This window comes from Cyanistes caeruleus, chromosome Z (assembly GCF_971803275.1).
Source record: "Cyanistes caeruleus chromosome Z, bCyaCae1.hap1.1, whole genome shotgun sequence".
Lineage (NCBI taxonomy): Eukaryota > Metazoa > Chordata > Aves > Passeriformes > Paridae > Cyanistes > Cyanistes caeruleus.
The window spans coordinates 60125512-60139636 of NC_141732.1; the positions used below are offsets into that span (position 1 = coordinate 60125512).

The window sequence follows — 14125 nt, forward strand, 5'->3', positions numbered from 1 at the left end:
AGCTGTGCAATTTTACACATTTGTGGCCTCTGCTTAAGACTGCAGAATTCTATACAAGATTGTTAAATGCCCAGTTTTAACTTATTGGGAAAACAAGGCTTCCAAAATTCATGAGCTGCTTCTGCCCTGCTCAACATTTGACAACTAGGAACCAATTTAATACATTTTCCCTATCGTCCTAGCACTTGACAATATCAGCCCTCAAAAGCTTTCTAGTTCTGTGGGAAATGTAATCCCAAGGTCTTCACAATTTTCAGTGCTAAAATGGGGATGTAGCAACCTGTACCTCTGTCCGTGGCCGTCTGCCTTAAGAATATGAAGGTCTTCTACCAAATGTATCTATGAAAACTTATTTTTCTTGCTTTGCTTTCTGAAATTCACCTTCTTCTCCCTGTATGCCTTGTTGGGCAAGTTGCAAAATGCAGCTCTGGATTCTGTAAAAAGAGGCCTTAGTTCTTCTTAAGATTTTTTCTAAGATTGTGGTACTACAATATTTCTATTTACAGATATCATGGGCTTTCTGGGGATTACAATCTTTTCAAGTTTGTCTCAGTATTTTATTCAGTAAATCAGATGAAATGTATTTTCTGTTCACTCACTTATCAATCTTGGAATTTCTTAGTCATCTTCAGTTCTTGGTGCAGAAACGACGTGATATTAACACTACAGAAGACAGATTTAGTAGAAAATGTACTGAACCCTCCTCACAAAACCTGTTTCAACAATAGCAGTCCCAGCTATGCATATGTTTAAACTCCTTTGTTCACCTGATGCCTCTCTGCAGCAGTTCCCTCTCCATCTGATGGATGCTCTCAAGGCTATACTTTCATCTTTCTTTATTGCAAAGTGCAAGGCTTCAAAAGCCTTATAGGTCACTTGTACACTTTCTGCCACTGACTGCATATGGATAAAGGATACTGGCAAATTTCCAGGGTAGAAAATGTAGCTGTGAGACTGTGGTACACAGCCTAAAGCAAGATGCAACAAGGCACTGTGCATAAAGGAAAGATCTATTTTACTTGGAGATAATGTCTTTTGTGATTCTACCCTGGAGATAGCTCATGTTACTTAGCCAACTTTTGCTTTGTTTAGTGGAGTTTATATTCCATACTCCTGGGATTATGAAGATTTGGACATGGAACAGTGCTCTGAACAAAACACTATTCACAGAAGTTCTGATGCACAAACACACACAGTTCATGAGCACTTTATGCAGTTATTTAAACTGCACACTGATTCAGACAGAAAACAGGTTTTTGAACAGGAATATTCTCAAACAGGATCTATTTTTTTCTTAGAAGAATGTCAGATAGCCAACTGCCAAGTGAGTGGTTTCTTTTAAAGCACGTGTATCAGATGTGGAGAATGCAAGTGTCTTGTTATCCGTGCCTAGTCATGGAAATGCAGCTGTAGCAAGTCTTGGCAAGAACGCAAAATTTCACTGCTTGGAAAGGGAATATAAAACTGGAGTCAGTGGATGTGAAGAAGCAGTGTAGACCTACAAAACTCCTACAACTGCTGCTTTGGTGTAACACTGGAAATTACTAATATGGCAGCAGCCCAGAGAAGCCCAAGGAGAGGACTAGACCCTACCATCAGGAGGTCATGGAAGTAGTGAACAGAAGCAACTACTGCTTTATTTACACCCCTGTGAAAAGTAGAGGTCACAGTGAAAATAGGAAATGCTGTGCATAGAAATAACATTTACAATGGTAGGTACAATGGTACAATGGTACAATGCTTTTTTAAACAGATCTAAGAGAGGCATGTGGATTCCTTTATTAAAAAGAACCAAATACAAACCATCTTTTTAAAAAAATGTTTCATTGCAAATATATGGGCACTTGTTTGTTACAATGAGTTTGGTTTTCTTCCACATTGTGAGTCATATACAAGATATTTTATCTCCTTATTTTGTAATTTCCTACTTCAAACTACTTTTAAAATTAGCTAACATAACAAGCTGCAGGGTAAGTATTTGAACACAAGGTTTTATTTTTGCAGCTGAAGACTAATTTATAATAATACATATAGAATGTGCAACAGCATCTTCCAGAAATACTAGCATAGTGCAACTCTCGATATCTGGTAAATTTCATTGTGATTTTAAGTGGGAAATTCCCCATAGCTTTCTGGAAGCATATATATAATGAATACAACACATTATTTACATAAGATTTTATTCTTCTCTTAGACAACATGGGTTTCAAAATTAGCCTTGCCTATAAAACTTCTTTCCTTCAGTGGTAATCAGAGAGTATCACAGCCATTCCCTTCAATTTATTTAGCACAATGGTGGAGGAGGAGAATTCTACTATGGAGTAATCTCTGTTCCACAGGATCAGTTAGGGAAATTCATTCAAGGGAAAGAAAGAAAGAAAAAGGGATTATGCCACATGCACATAAATTAGAGATAAGACAAATTGTTCTTATACTTGAGAATTTGTTAAATAGAATATGGAGCCAAATTTTTTTTTTTTTTTTTTTTTGCAGTTTAAGCTAGGCTACATGCCATTGAGAGAACTTTGGTTCGTTAAGTAGAAGTATCCAAGAATTACACAACACAATTTTATCTACCACATTACTCATCTTGGGACCCATACAGTTTAATGCCTTCATCAATGACATAATGCATGAAAAGAAACATGACCAGCAGGTAAAAGGAGGTGATTCTATCCCTTTACTTAGGTGAGACCCCTCCCAGAGTTCTGAATCCAGCTCTGGGGCTCCAGAACAGGAAACACATGGACCTGTTGGAGCAGGTCTGGTGAAGGGCCACAAAAATGATCAGCAGACTGTAGTACCTTTCCTTCAAGGACGGGCTGAGAGAGCTGGGGTTGTTCAGGCTGAAGAAGAAAAGACTGGGAACACCTTCTGTGGCCTTCTATACTTAGCAGGGTGCTAATAAGAAAGATGGGGACAGGTTTTTTTTTAGCAGAGCCTGTGCATTAGGGCAAGGGGTAATGGTTTTAAATTAGAAGAATGTAGATTCAGACTAGGTATAAGAAAAAAACCATTTTTATGATGAGGGTGATGAAACACTGGATCAGGTTGTTCAGTAAGATGGTGGATGCCCCATTCCTGGAAACATTCAAGGTCAGGTTGGACAGGGCTGTGAGCAATCCGACCTAGCTGGAGATGTCCCTGATCACTGTGACCCCTCCAACCCAACCCATTCCATGATTCTGTGGTTACAAATCCACTTCTTTGCCATCAAAGGTGAGATGACAGCTGCTTCAGGTACCAAAATCAACTGACCTATGGTTCCATGCAGCTCAGCTGCAGTGCCATATGGAACATTAGCAGAGTCATTCCAATCCAAGTTATGCTATCAAGGGTACCTCAGCTTCCACTTATGTAAGTAGTCTGCCTACAGAAGCTCCTTTCAGTAACTCAGTAATGAACTTTTAGGTTCAGAACTAATTCCATACCTTTTCTACAAAGCACTTTAGCACACACTGATACCCTACTAACTTCAGAAGGACCTGAGCACATGTTTTTATGTCTCCTGAGCTGTGTCCAGGCTTCCTGCTTTGATCACATAAAAGTCCAGAGAATGTGGCTCAGGGTTGTTAGCAGTGTGAAGCCTCCAAAGGCAGAGTATGGCACAACAATGATAACAAGTCCAGCTGGTGTCACTTGTTTGTCTGAGGAAGTCTCAGTTGTGACATATTGCAATAAGATTTGAGCCACCAGACTATAGGCTGTACAGAAGAAGGATTTAAAATCATCAGCATTTCTGATGCACTCATTTGGTCATGCAATATATTTAATCAAAATTCATGTTTTATACTAGACTGCAGGTTTACTGAAATTTCACAGAAAAATGAATTTTTTTCCTCTAGATAGCAAATAAGAATTAGTGACTGGAGCCTACCTGTTACATGTTTTATGATGTTTTTGTAGTGTGTGTCTCTGAACTAATATTGCAGTGGTTTCTTATTGCAAATTGATTTGCTCTGTTGCCAAGTGTCCTGTGAAAGGTATATGAATCAGCTGTAGCAGATCAAAAAATATATTTTTAGATTTCCAGAGCAGGTATAGAAGTTTAACAGAGTAATGTATTGTATAGTAGACATGTTTGGTTTTTTTAAAAGCAAATACCCTATTATTTTTTATCTGTTTAGATGGCACCGCAAGTTTTGTTCAAAAACAAAACATCACCAGCTACATCATGTACATGTTCAAGTTACATCACAAGCTGCAGAGGGAAAAGTGACCCTCTGTGGGTGTTTGCACTACAAAAATAATCATTATCTTCACAGAATGTAGAGTAAGTTATTAATCTGATTCATCTGGTTAATCTGGTTCAAATAAATAGATCTGACTATTAGCCATGCTTCTGTGACTGGATGAAAGTCAGGCACAAGACTATGACCTCAGAGAATTAAGATGAAGACTCTTGTTCATCTTCCACAAAAGAAGTCAAATTGTTCTGTACCATGAGATGTGCATTACCCTAAGCATCACTCAGGTAACCATCACTGCAAGCACACAAGGGACTTACTCATTCCCTGTCTCAGCTATTATTTCTGAGTAAGCTGTTGATTTAATACTACGTGAAGAAGGCAAGACTAATTTTCAGTAACTGCCATGTAAATTAGCTGAATCTTTCTGAAAGTCTAACGATTGCAGAATCCCTTTTGTTTTATTCAAGCAATTGTCAATAACCTGGCTGCATAACAAAGCTGCGTTTTCAGTCCATTTGTGTGTGTCAGTTGGATAAGGTTGCAGGAGCAAGCAGAACTGATCCATTCAAATAATTGTGTCAGGGTTCTTCCTTGACAGTGTTTCTCTGAATGTGGATTTTGCACAATAACTTGGTACAATGAATAAAACTGTCTATTGCAGTAATACGTGAAGGCTCCTTTACTTGTTTGCAACACCTTATTTTCAGCTGCATTTGTGAAGGTTTAGGTGGCTGCTGGCATGCAAATATGCAGAATTACAGAAGACATTGGTCACATCCACAGCAGTAATCCACAGGCAGCAATATGACTACACGTGTGAAATATTCCATCTATTTTGTACAAGTGAAGGAGTCATTGAGCACAGAAATGTGCACAGGCTTAGCACTTTCTCGAGATCACATCACTCTGAGCTATGTCGTGTTCTGCTGATGGCTTGTGAACTGCTACCCTCCTGAAGCAGATCAGGATGCACAGCTGCTGATTTTGTTTAGAAAAAAAGCCCAAAGCATACACATTCTCATAGAGTTAGCTGTTTTCAACTGTCTGCTGGCAAATATTTTGAAGAACTGATTCTCAAAGTCTGTCAATACCTTATCAATATCCTTGCAATTTAAATAATGAAATAATTATGTTTGCAGTTAAAATAACAAAATCATTACGTTCTTGCAAACAGCATCCTTTCGTTTCTCTTTTTTTGCAGTTACATAACTCTTGCTTCTTTTTCTTCTACCAAATGCAACACAAGACAGTCTATGAGGTCTGGGGGATTTACACAGAAAATGTTTTCTTTAAGCAGAACAAATCAAGGGCAGACATTTCACTCTTTCACTGGCACAAGGAAATCACCCTGTCAGTCCTGCAATATGTTGTGTTGTTCAGGAAGGTAGGCTGTGGGTAGCATGTAAGCAGGATGTAGAGGACAAACAGCATCTGAGGCATAAAGGGGTAAAGGAACTTGAAGCAGAAGGAGCATGAGGATCTGTATTTTTTTTTAATAAATTAAGATCTTACACGTATCTTACCTAGCCTTGGAATTTGTGCAGTTCAGGCATACAGCAGTTTGATGGGCCAGGTTCTTTGTGCAGGTGTGTCACCTGTCAGGAATGGAGTGCCATAGCAGAGACATCTTTGTTACAGAGCAGGAAGGTACCGCGTGACTTCCAAAAGGCATCAATGCTGATGTGGAGTATTCCTCTGAATAAAGAAGGGATAAATCACACACAGAAGCAAAAACACATGTCAGTCTGAGACAACTCTTCTGGTCACTGGGATGTGCTAACATCAATGGGAGAAGTTTCTCAGATGTTCTAACTGTGAAGCAGAAGGTCATATTTTGCTCTGAGGGCAACTTCAAAAGGAACAAAAATGCTGGTCTTTTTTTGTTCTTTCAGTAAAAGAAATGGATTTAAACAGAAAAAAAGATGAGTTTTCCACTGGAGAAATAGCAGTGACAGTCAAGTGAAGCTTAGAAAGACAAAGAATTCTCTTGGACACCTGTATTTCTCTGGGTTTACAAAACACGACTCTGTATGTGGCTCTGAAAGCAGGAGCAGAGGCTGCTCTCTTCAAACTAAGTGGGGCAGGAGCTGGTAGACAGAGGGAAGTTATTCCTTCTGAAATAAACTCCACAGCTAGCAACTCATCACAAGCTCTTTCTGTTACTTATTTTAAATTTAGCTTCAAAGTGTAAAAACATTTTTTTAATATTGTACAACAGATGCATGCATCATTTAAGTAAAACAAGCAGACAATTATTTTTTCAGTATCACACTCTTCTGACCCCTAGCAACCTCTAAGACAGGATTAATCAAGCTGTAATCCATGGACTGGCATAGCCCACAAAACATCACAAAATTTTCCTTTTTTTTGAATGAAAAGCAAAAAACAAGGACAACATACACATAATCCCATGCAGCAGGTATGTGGCCATGCAAGTATAGTCAATGTTCAGCTCTCTCCCAGAATCTGAGGAATTACTGGGGTTTGCTCACCACTAAATAATCAAAAGCAGCCTCCAATTTTCCACCAAAAACTAGAATTGATGGACAAAGGTAATTTCAAAGTTAATAATCTACCAAGAAAAAATATGGAAGACAACTAAAAGCTTACTTACCTTGCCCAAAAGAAAGGTGATTTTTCAAGAGATCTATACAGTAATACAACAATTCTATTGGTTTGCACTTTTGACTGTAACACAGCTTGGTACCAGCATTACAGAACAGGAATATTACAGATTAGTTCTATACGGGTCCTTCTATTCTGGTGACTTTTACAGCACTTGAGAAGCTGCAGACAAATTACATTACACTTGCATTTGTTCTCTCACTCTCTCCCCAGATCACCTAGCCTTTGTTGCAAACCCCAAAAGAACAGATAGCTCATATTTTACTCAAAATAAATACAAGAAAATACTCAAATCTTTTTGTAACCAAATAACAAAGAAAATAAACCAATCATCTTGTTTGCATGCATGTTTCTCGTATTTTTTCATTCAGAAGTATAAATACAAAATTAATTTAAGGAACATTAATAAAAAATTCTCTTTGGTGTTTTTATCTTAGGCTCTGGGGAAAATATGAAATTATTAATTTGTTTATTTTTAGATATTTTTAGATATTTTGATATAGATAAAAGTTGAGATATATATTTGGATAAGGATAAAAATCTTCTCAAACCTATTTGCCAATTTCACAACAGTGTGTAAAGAAGTGTTTCATATTAAAGATCTACCTTCCATCTGAAAGTCACTGTTCTGGTGGGGCTGATCTCGATATTCTCTTTTCTTGGTGAAATTTCATTTCTTAAAATAACAGCCTTCTTTTTGAGATGGCTGTATATTATTTCCCTGGTAATCTCACTTTGAAGATATCACACTATTCATTTGAATACTAATTCCAATCCGCCTTTTGATATTCTTCTTTTCCACTATTCAAACAAGCTTTTGAGTGCCCCAGATCAGCACTGAGGGGACTAATGCTGAAGAGAAAACCAGCTGATCTCCCACAATGTCATGCAGCAAACCACATGTTCCTCTCTAGCAGCAGCAGCTACTACTGAGGGGGGTAGGAAGTGGTCATAACACTTCACTGTTAAAATCTTCTAGCCATTTTCTGCATACTATTTTTAATCTGTGCTTTGTATAAAAACATGGGTTTTTTTAGAAAGGGAAGCTGTAAATCTGTTCAGATCTCAGGCCCCTGTGCACAAATATTGTTTGGAAACACAAGATAATGCCTTTTTGCTTTCAGATTTGTAGCTGCTGGTTGCTGCCTTTATAATGCAAAATTTTCTCCTCCAAGCATGTTTTTTTTTCTATTTTAACAGCTGATTATATGTTTCATGGCTGTGTCTTTGATTTCATAGATTCTTTGTGATTTGGCTTAATAGGAGGTGTCGTAGTTTCACAATGAACTTTCAATAAACCTGTAGGAATGCTACTTAAAAATGTATTTTCTATTTTGCTTCTTGCTTATTGTCAAAAACTTTGTTGATAACAACATATGCTCAGGAGCTCCTTTGTAGTTTTTAAGGAAATTTTGTTCTCTTTATAGAAGTGCCGCATACTGGGAACATGATATGTTTTATGCTTACTGTTGACTCCTTAAACCATAGAAAGGAAAGAGGAAGAAAGTAATCTAGCACAGATTTAAGCAGTATCAGCTTCCTTGTGCTGTGCTTTTGTCCCAGTTAGGATTCAATCTCAGCAGGAGCTTATATACAAAGAGATAATGCACTTTACACAAAAATCTTCCATACTAGTATTGCTGTGCAGGGATGAGCAGGTCTCTTCACCCTCTCCTGTCTCATTGTAACTCCTTCTGCCATTAGAAACTCCATCTTAGAATTTCAACAGCATGTGAAAAGTCACTCACAATAAAAACAAGGATAAATTCATCTGCTTTGCACATTTCTTGATTAGCTTCCTTTGCCAAAGCAGTATCATGATGAGAACTCATTTTAGGTTGCGCTTTGTGCAGGTGCTTTGTACCTGTGAGCAGTGATGCCACACAGCAGGATGGGCTGGCATGGGCACAGCTGCTCACCAACAGCAGGTCCTCACATTCTGTGCTGGAAGACATCATGGACACGTAGCAGCAGTCAGTCTGTAGCAGTCATTTATGACACCCAGAGTGTTATTTGGGGTATCTTTTGTTTAAGTCAACCCTCCTGAAGAGCCTATTACAGAGCACTTGGTTGTGAACTTGGCTGTAATGTAAGCTGTTTATGGGGCTACAATTTGCTTATCTCTTTTACCTTATGTAAGTTGTTAAAATAATTCTCTTCCCCTTTTAGAAGATGTATTAAGATACATCTAGTCCAAAATATGGGGCTCAAATCTGCAAGTGTTCCTTGCCATAGAAAACCATACCAGGTGCAGGAGATACCACTTCTATCAGTGCTTGTATGCAGCACTGGCCCACAAAGCTAACACAGCATGTAACAAAAGTTAGGTAAAGGCATCCAAACAGCTATTTTGCTTTTAGTATATCTGCTGAGACAATCCCACATCAGTCCTTACACAGATATTTGATTTGTAGCATACCTCAACCCTAATCAGCAAAATAATATGAAGAAGAAAAAAAATAAAAAAAACCAACAGGAACAAGAGAAAGGAAAAAAAAAGAAAAATAGAGGATGTCTATATTCCTTACATATAGAACCCAAGGAAGCAGAATTTCAGCATTTCCCTTCTATTTTGGACTTTCAATTTAGAACACATTTCTGTGAATTTATCATTCACACCTGCTATGGAAAATCTTTGATGCTCATCCAGGGTAAGGAGCAGATGAAAATGAGAGTGTCACAACTCAAGTGATTTGATTGGAAGTTCACTGGGTCAGTGCTTTTTTCCCCTGTCTACCTGAAGACTATCGGTAATGCTTATGAGCACTGTGCAAATATTAACAAATCAGCTGAGGATTTCTGAGCTGGCTGGAAAATGATGAACAATGCAAATAAGCAGCAGGAGAGGTGGAAAATGCATGCAAATCAACCTATACTTTCTGGTCTATAGGTCCCAAGCCTCATTACCTTTGAAACTTTTGCTTGCACATAAGCAGCCCTTTAGCTTCTTTCTCAAATATGGAAGCAGGGTCTGCCACCCACAATTTAATGAGCCTCAAGGAGATCAAAAGAAGCCTGTGAGAGAGATTTCAACTGTCATCTTAAAATAATTTATTTCTGTATTTGTTTATTTATGAAGCCTTATCTTATAATTATTTTCCTTCCTGTTCTATAGATATATTTTTATGGATGTCTAGGAAGGAATAGCACTGCTGTTTATTTGAAGGATGAGGAAAAGCACTAATGCGCCTTTTATGATCAAAGTAGAAGGTACTGCTTAAAATATACTGCTTTTCATCTTCAATACACTCTGCAAACCTGTGTGTATTAAACCTTAAAACATGAGGTACATGAGATAAAGTCATCTTCATTTTCTATGTGGAAAAAACTGTGCCAGAAAGAATTTTACTGCTCTGTGTATGAGAAGACTACATTGAAGTTCAAAATTAATATGTCTGAGTGGGGATAAGAAGCACAGCCAAACCAAATGATCAGAGCAAAGAGAGGCTTACTCTTATTACTCCCCGTCAGAGAAAACTGTAATTATAAAATACGTGATTCTAGAGGGAGATTTTCTTCCTAAGAGGAGGAGAGGCTGAACTAAATATATATTGGATGATATATTTTTTAAAAATTATTTTTGGCAAAAGGAAAACTCAGTAAATATTCCTATCATGTGACAAGGAACACAAGATGCACATGTAATCTCAGCACAACTTCCTCGTATGCATAAAGAAGCAGACATTACCGATAAATATAAATGCTACTTTTTATTCTGCTAAGCTTTTGTTCCTTCAGTAGAAGAAACAGATATTCACTTTTCACTTTGTTATTTCTTTTTGCAGCACACACTTCCATTCTGCCTTTGGCACCAAATGTTTGATTGAAGAAACACAAATATCTTCAGAGGTTTTCCCAGGAGATCCTCAGCACTGCCAGTTTAAGGAAGCTCTGCCTTACAGAGCTCTGCCCAGGGCCATGGGTCAGAATCCAGCACCAGCAGCTCCAGCAAAGATCCTTGCTACTCAGGCCCTTTGCAGATGCTAAAGGCAGAGGTATTTACATACTGTGTGCTGATTAATCCTTTTTCTGGGTACTCACAATTACATCCTGACTCCACATCCTTCCTTTCTGAAGAAAGACCAGACACTCATTGAGGTAGGGAACCGAGCAGAGTTGGAATTAGGAAGTTGCTGGAAGACCTCTGATACATCTCTCAAAATAAGTTAGACCACTGTAATCAAAATATGCTTTCTCCCTGTGTCTTCCCACACTGCTTAAGGAAATCACAACTCAATCTGAGAGAGAAACCACACTTACAATTTTTGTTCTAAAATTCACAGCATGGTCGGACAAAGTTGTGTTTGCAGCTTCATTGGCAGCTTTAGTTTTAACACCTCTGCATGCGTTGTATGTGCACATACAAAAAGTATTCTAAAAGCTTTTCTTTTGACTACACAAAATGTTGATGAGAATTCCACTGAGTACAACCTCTCTGAGAACAGATGGCAGGAAAACCAGATAAAACACCATCATTATTTTAATTCTGAGACTAAAGTAACTCCTCTCAAATATAAACACGTAGAATTTAACAGCTTATACAGACCAAGATTATTTCACTTATGCTGTACATAAAACATATCCAATTAGAACTGGAAAGCTTCCAAAACAAGTTCAAATCTTGCTAAAAGCTAAGATGACCTCACATTTTGTTCATTGCAAAAAGGCTAGTAATAAAGCAGTGTGTATATGACATACACTGTTGGTGTTTTCCCTTGGAGGTGCAGCTTGGGACCAGTACCGACAATCCCTGGCATTCAGTGACACCTAGTGGTGTTTTCTTGGGTGGGAGAAGCCCGTTCACTCTCGGTTTGTTACACAGCTATGTTAGAAAAATAGCTTCTCTGAATGCCCAGTGGCAGATTTCCTCCCCACCTTCCTTTTGCTCTCTGAATCTCTCGGGAAGCTGAGGGAGTATACCAGGACTTCGAAGTGAGAACTACGCCTTTTATAAATGAAAGAACTGTTTCCTAAAATACGGGAATGGGAGAAAAGCATGTTCCATACATTGATTAAACCCCACTAGATGTCCGGAAGAAGGCTTCAGCATCCTCAAAAATCACTGTGCAGAGAATCAGCACATTCCTCCGAAGTCTGCACAGGGACTCAAATGGTGTTGGACTTGGGGTGTAAAACTGTGGTCAGCCAGTTCCTGCCTCCAGGAAGCTGCAATTCTTTACAAGATTGCAGTGCTGTTCTCAGGAAGTTTTTGAATACTCTGCTGGTGTTTTTTCACTTGTTCTAGTCTTTTCTGTGATCTTTGCCTCACATAATGTCCTGCTCCTGGCATCCAGTGAATGTTTAATCCCAAGTGAAAATAACTCTTCCTTGCCTGGATGAAGCTCCTTTTCCAGCAGGTGTCACTGTAAGGTAACAAACACAAAATCCGAGCCCCTCCCTGAGTTGTGGGGAGCTGGACGGGACTCAGGACACCCCTCCCCTGGCTGGGTGAAGAATCCATGGCTCAGTGCCCTCAGGGCAAGGAATATTGGCACACACTCCACAGCCTGACAAAAAAAAGCGTTTGAAGATGCAGCCATAGGCCTTTCCCAGGGCCTGTTTGGGGGAGGCTTGTTGGGTTTGCCACATCTGGGCCCGGTCCTTGGCCTCCAGCAGCTCCGTGAGCATCGTGGGTGGAGGGGGCTACTCTAAATATTTCACAGCTTTTGCTATGAAGCCTGGAGCTGTACACAGGATGAATCCTTGCTGGCTTCAGTAGCAAAACCTACTTTTTAATCTTGGGCTTCTGCTGTGTCATGAAATCCTTAATTTGGCAGCTGTGGGACTGGTTTTCCAGAGCAATAAGACACTCAAGGCCATCAGTGTATAGCTGTCTGCCTAAGGACTGTGTGCCTGGCGTCAGGAAGCCAAATTTGAAAATGTCAGCATAATTTCATGTTTTGTTGCAGCCAAACTGAAAAATTCCATTGGCTGCAGAACTGCAGTTCAGGTTTGATAGCTTTATTAGTCTCCAGAGTGGTTTTATGTTTTTATTGTTGGAGCAAATCAGTACCGATGTGTCTGAGAAATTCAGTCATAATAGCCTTTATGAGCAATTCAATTATGTAAATTATTACATTACTGTTATACAATATAAACCACGAGTAGACTTAGATATAGAGATGGATGAGGAAGTTTAGACAGCACTCTTTCTCTGAAAAATGTTAACACAAAAGAATATTTTGTGGAAGTGTACCGGCTTTGTCTAACCTTCCTTAAAAGGGGAGTGAAGGACAGGAGCACAGAAACGAACAGTAGTGTCCAAAAGCTGAAGAGGAAGGCACCCTGCTGGCTCTCTGTGACCTGCCCTCTACTTGAACTCTTGGCTGTCACTTTTCAGAGTTCCTGAACTGTCAAGCTCCTCTGAGCTGGAAGGTTCTTTCAATTTAAGTTTTTCATAAGAACTTTCAAATATACTTTTTTTTTTTTTAGTATTGATTATTAAAAACCAGAGAACATTTCTATGAGTAAAAATAATATACTATTCATGTCTAGAGAATAAATATGGTTTTATCTGTGAAAATATGTAGTAGGAAAGTGTAGAATTTTGGTTTTTTCTATATCAAAAGATTATTTTCTAGTAGATGTTATGGGAAGATAACCTATTCTCATCAAAAAAAGGAACTACTATTCAAGAAGCTCTTCAACCTGTGGTATGAAGGGAACTACTCTCAAGAAGCTCTTCAACCCATAGTATGTAGACACAGGGATACATAAAATAGGCTGGTGCAGATAATAAATTCCAGATCAGCACAAAGTATTCAAACTATAATATGATTATTCAAAACACTGCTGTTTCTTATAATTGGCACAGTGAATTATAGCCTGCTACATACAAAGGTAGTCAAGTGCCTTTATTTACCAGCAGCAATCGGAATCCCACAGCTTCAATGCACAAGAGTCTCTGAAAAACCATTCTCAAACAAAAAAATTCTGACACTTGTAACTCAGAAATGTCTCACTATATTTTCCCCTTTTGAAATGGGTTAATAACAGTCAAGAAAATATTGGTTTGATTTGCACATTTGAACCTACAGCAAATATCTTCCACCTTAGAGCTCTACTTTCACAAAGAAAACAATGCCTCCATCAAATTCCTTAGAACCTCTAAAGAGATATTTCAACAATAGTATCAGAATCTCCTTCAATTTTGAAATTTGCTCCTTAAAGCATTGAAGGTGATGGGAGAGGAAATATTTCTGAGTCTTTTGACCTCTGAAAATAAACTTCCTTGAGGTGAACAGACTAACTAGTACAGGATGCACATTATTTGCTTCTGGTCTGCACTGTAATTTTCACTTTTTAAATTA

At 38.4% G+C, this 14125-nt stretch overlaps 1 long non-coding RNA gene across 1 annotated transcript in view; it reads right to left on the reverse strand.

Annotated features, from left to right (window-relative positions):
- Nucleotides 1–5885, reverse strand: part of LOC147648497 (uncharacterized) — a 49815-nt gene extending 43930 nt beyond the window's left edge. Inside the window, exon 1 of the long non-coding RNA XR_015281098.1 lies at nt 5714–5885. This is a non-coding gene — a long non-coding RNA (uncharacterized LOC147648497). The remainder of the gene's footprint in view (nt 1–5713) is intronic.
- Nucleotides 5886–14125: the final 8240 nt, after the last annotated feature.